This window comes from Berghia stephanieae, chromosome 15 (assembly GCF_034508935.2).
Source record: "Berghia stephanieae isolate SIO BIC M18660-M18661 chromosome 15, UCSD_Bste_1.3, whole genome shotgun sequence".
NCBI lineage: Eukaryota > Metazoa > Mollusca > Gastropoda > Nudibranchia > Aeolidiidae > Berghia > Berghia stephanieae.
Window position 1 is genome coordinate 14224427 of NC_088374.1, and position 5436 is coordinate 14229862.

A 5436-nucleotide genomic window follows, 5' to 3' on the forward strand; every position below is an offset into this window, starting at 1 on the left:
AAGAAGAAGAAGAAGAAGAAGAAGAAGAGAAGAAGAACGAAAGAAGAAACGAAAGAAAGAAAGAAAGAAAGAAGAGAGAGAGAGAGAGAGAGAGAGAGAGAGAAAGAGAGAGAGAGAGAGAGAGAGAGAGAGAGAGAGAGAGAGAGAGAGAGAGAGAGAGGGGTATGGAGAGATGGAGAGAGAGGATGGAGATGGAGAGGGAGAAAAAGAATTAGAGAGGCAGGGGCAGATGGAGAGAGCGAGAGAGAGAGAGAGAGAGAGAGAGAGAGGAGAAGATAAATATTATTATATATTATATATGTATATATATATATATATGTGTGTGTGTGTGTGTGTGTGTGTGTGTGAGTGTGTATGTATAGAGAAAGTTGTCCATTTTTCATCATCCAGAACAACAGAAAATACAATAAAGAAGTGACTATAGATAAATTATAGGAAAACCTAGATCATAACAAACAATAGAAATGAAAAATGAACCTAACATCAAAATACATGAACATTATAAAAATATCAATGAAGGAAAAACAAAGAAATAAAAATAATCAGCAAAAATATAACAAACAAACAAACCAGACGTGTTTAGAATGATAAATGGAGTAAATGTGACTCATAAATAATAAGGGGACAACACAAAACGAACGACGTTTCGGCCTTTGGCCTTTTCAAGTAAACAAAAAGTGTTAACCGCCGAGGAAAGAATCGGACAATACTTTAAAAGGAAACAACAAATATCAGTTTCTACACATTTGTATACAAAAAAAAAAAAATAAATAAATAAATAAATAAATAAAAATAAAATATACATATAGAAAGACTTAAATATCATATATATATTTATATATTATATATATATATATATATATAATATATTATATATATATATATATTTATATATATATATATATATATATATATTATATATATATATATATACATGGAGGGGTGGGGGTGGGAATATAAAAAGTAAGGGATACAACTCTCATCATGTTTTGCTAAAGAAATCATGTATGGCAAGAACTTACTGCTATTATGTTTGAGTGATAAATGATATATTTTTGTGTTAGTTGGGTGTGAGGTTTTGGGGAAAATCCTGAAAATGGCTGGTAAGGAGAGAGTTAAAGGAAAAATTTCAATATATGTGTATATATGTGTGTGTGTGTGTGTGTGTGTGTGTGTGTATGTGTGTGTGTCTATGTGTGTGTATGTGTTATTTTCAACTCCTAATACCAAGAGAAAAAAAACCCTTTTATCCCCGAAATTCGGATGTCTGAACATTTAAATTTCAAAAAAAAGAATACAAGTAAAAATAAAAAGGAAAACAGGGGGGAGGGTGTGTGAAAAAAAGGGTAGGGGTGGGGAAATACGATAAGGTAAGGGGGGGGGGGGGGGGGGGGGGGGGGGGGGGGGGAGGTAGTAACTCTACAATTTGTTTTTGGTTTGTTTCTCACCAAACTGGGTTTTGTTTTAATCACAAATGTCGGCACTGTGGATTTTTTCTTATTGCCGCCAGGTCTAATTGGCTGTGGAATTGAGGTCAAGGTTAGTGTGGAGAAACGGAATGTGGTAATAGGCTTCAGCAGTCGTGACGTCACTTCCTAAGTAAAGACGCAAAGTAACTTAGTAACGGGAGACCTTTAATAAGCTACTACATCCCAGTATTATTGTTCTAGTAGGGGGTTTGGGAGGGGGAAAACTTTTTTAAAGTCTCCCCCCTCCCAAACCCCTACACTAGATTGGAAACTTTAGTAGGGGGTTTTGGGAGGGGGGAGACTTTAAAAAAAAAAGTTTTCCCCTCCCAAACCCCTACTAGAACAAGAATACTTGGGATGTAGTAGCTTATGGAAGGTCTCTTAGTAACTGGTTCTAAACTATCGGAACAATGGAGGACGCCCTTATGAATAAATACTTCTCCGACGAGCATATAAGTGTATCAAGAGGAGAAAAAAACCCATTATAAATCTGATCATGTTTTGACTTTTATACATTCTGATCACATGACATGTGAAAAAGTTCTAGCCAGCATGAAGAATAAATAGTACCGATTTTATTTGTTTAGAACCAAGCTGCTCGCCGTTGCTGGGCGACGTGACATCAGTCTATTAAATCCAATTATATAACAATAATAGGATTCAATAAACTAATGTAACGTCCGCCAGCAACAGCAGCTTGGTTCTAAACAAAGAAAATCGGAATTATTTTTATTCTTCATGCTGGCTAGAACTTTTTCACGTGTCATATTGTAATCGGGAATGTGTTAAAAGTCAAAACATGATCAGATTTATAATGGGTTTTTTTCTCCTATGGATACACTTTCATTTTATGCTCGTCGGAGAAATATTTCATAAGGGTGTCCGCCATTGTTTCGATAGTTTAGAACCAGTTACTAAGTTACTATGCGTCATTACGAGGGAAGTGACGACACGACTGTTAAAGCCTATTACGAAGGAGCTTTCACATTTATTTTTAAAATAATATAAGAAATTGTATAAATTCTCCACTATAACGCTAACGACTGTTTAGATGCGGCCATGTGGTCTAGTGGTATGACACGCTTTTGGGATCGGAAGGTCCTGGGTTCGAGCCTCGCTTGTCGCATAGTTGAGTCCATGGAGAAAGCTCTTTACTCACATTCTCTCACCGTACTCAGGTGTAAAATGAGTACACTTGGCCGTTTTTAGCGTTGTCTCTGTCCCAAAAATGTGTAATATCGCCTGACAGGCGTCATGTCTCGTCCTACGTGTTATGTGTTGCTGTTGGCCAGGGACCCCTTGTAAAGCGCTTTGAGCACGTTTAGTGGATATTGCGCTATATAAAAAAGCTCAAGTTTTTAGATTCAGAAAAGTGAGTGGAGCAGGCACTTATGTTGATAATAACAGAAAATAAAGTGAGCATTAAAATAAATAAATATAATCCCCTTTATTCATCACCAAGGGGGAAATTGTCTTTAGGGTCTATTCCAAGGGAAGACTGGAATTACCCAGGCGTCAGCCGCAGAGCAGCGCCGCAAAGTGAGCTAGGGCCAAGGTGACTTGCTCAGGGCCACACAGCGCAGTGAGTGGAAGGTGATTGAACTCGGTGCCTTTCGGGTAGGAAGCAAAGACCGTACCGCTCAGCTGAACCACGCTACGCTGTCCGATGACAAAAGATAATGCTAATTTCGCGGCGATGGATGTGGGCTCGGTAGAGGTGGATGGACATCGGCGACTGAATAATAAGGTCCCTCTCACGACCAGGCGGAGTTGCCGTATCAGTAAGATCAGATCGTGGGTTCGAGCCGCGAAAAAAATCCATTCTCTATTGTCTTCTGGCACTTTCCTACTCAATTCATATGTGACCCCTCGTCTCAAAACGATATTAAGTCGGGATGATTAAGATGCTGAAAATTAAATTTGTATGTTATTGGGTGCAATGCGACGTGTACGCGTTTATTGTAGGTCTGATAACCGAATAGTGACCCCTCGCCTCAAAACGGTATTAAGTCGGGATGACTAAGATGCTGAAAATTAAATTTGTAGCCAGAAATATCAGACTTAAGTTGAGTTTATATGCTTTATAGAGGAGAAGGAATATCATATTTTACTGAACTAAATACCAACGTTTCATATTTTGACCAGTTTGACTATAATTTGACTTTTTAGCATCTGGTCCATCCCGACATAATACCGTTTTGAGACGAGGGGTCACATATATATTTTACAATGGGTACGATGAGAGAATGTGAGTTTAGAGCCTATTCATAGGTTTCAGCCGCTATGCGCCCCTACACACACACAATTATAACACACACATACACACACATACACACATAAATACACACACACTCATACACACACATACACACACACATACATACACACACACACTCATACACACACATACACCACACCAACACACACATGCACACACTACACACACATACACATACAATATCACCACATTACACACACATACACACACACACTCATACACACACACAAACACATACACACACACTCATACACACACACAGACACACACACATACTCATACACACACACTCATACACACACACGCACACACACATACATACACACACTCATACACACACACACTCATACACACACGCACACACACATACATACACACACTCATACACACACACGCACACACATACATACACACACTCATACACACACACACTCATACACATACACAGATACACATTCACACACACAGACACACACACACACATTATGTACACACCTGTTTGGAACTCTGTCTCGAGGTCTGGTGACTGGGCTCAGAGTCGTCGAGATCGAATATTCTGGCAACTTCCGATGATGTGTCACACAGACAAACACACATACACAGACACACATTCACTTTTACACACCCACTACACACACACAAACACATTATGTACACACTGTTTAGAACTCTGTCTCGAGGTCTGGTGACTGGGCTCAGAGTCGGCGAGACGAATATTCTGGCAACTTCCGTTGGTGTGTCGATTTCAGGTTCCCGCTGAAACAACAACAACAAATAACAATAAATAAGAATGAAATTATATCTCCCTTCCTGTCTACCTGATCAAAAAAAATTCGTTTAAAGAGTTAGAAAAAAAAGAAAAAGAAATAAAAACATAAAAAGAGAACGAAACAAGAAGAAAGAATTTTCTTTTTAAAAAATCAAACAAAACAAAAGAAATAATAAAATTCGAAGTAATAAAAAAAAATACCAAATATATTATTCAAAGGGAGGTAACTCGATAAATTTTACAAAATACCTAGAACTTCACGGTTGTTTCCTTATGAATAATTCGGTAAGGTCGTTATTTTTTTTTTTTTTTTTTTTTTTTTTATTTTTTATTTTTTTTTTTTTGTTTCTTTAACCCTCTCCTTACAACTATAGAAAATTCGTCACATTCATTACGACACAAACAACAATTTTCTCTTCTGATTTCTTTGTCCATCACAAAATGTAAAGAAATGCTTTGGTTACAGCTATAATAAATACAAAACACTGTGTTGTAGATAGAATTCATTTTGCTGAACAAATTCTATATATAGAAAGCATTGTTACTTTTTGTTCGAGTAAGAAAAATCTATTTTTTGTTTTCGGGGGTTGCGAATTTTCGGGGGGGGGGGGGGAGGGAGGGGGGGGATCTAAAAATGGTGGTAAGGAGAGGGTTAATGATAGCTACAACAGAAGGCCCCCCCCCCCCTCCCTCCTCCGCCTTTTTTAACCCATTCTTTCATCCACTCTTCTTCTACCTCACCATTTACTCCTCTTCCTCCTTTTTATCTATTTAGAAAAGAATAATTATTTGAGCGCTTGTTCGAAAATATAGATAGTTCGAAGATGACGTCACTCAAGTCTTTGTTATTGTTTTTTTGCCATCCGGTTTATGTGTAATGCTCACTGAAACTGTATTAACCCGACTATAAACGTTCATGG

The 5436-nt window shown here is 37.8% G+C and overlaps 1 protein-coding gene across 10 annotated transcripts in view; it reads right to left on the reverse strand.

Annotated features, from left to right (window-relative positions):
- The window catches only part of LOC144960586 (uncharacterized), a 211105-nt gene that overhangs the window by 72673 nt on the left and 132996 nt on the right, over positions 1-5436 (reverse strand). The gene's annotated exons all lie outside the window — the stretch shown is intronic.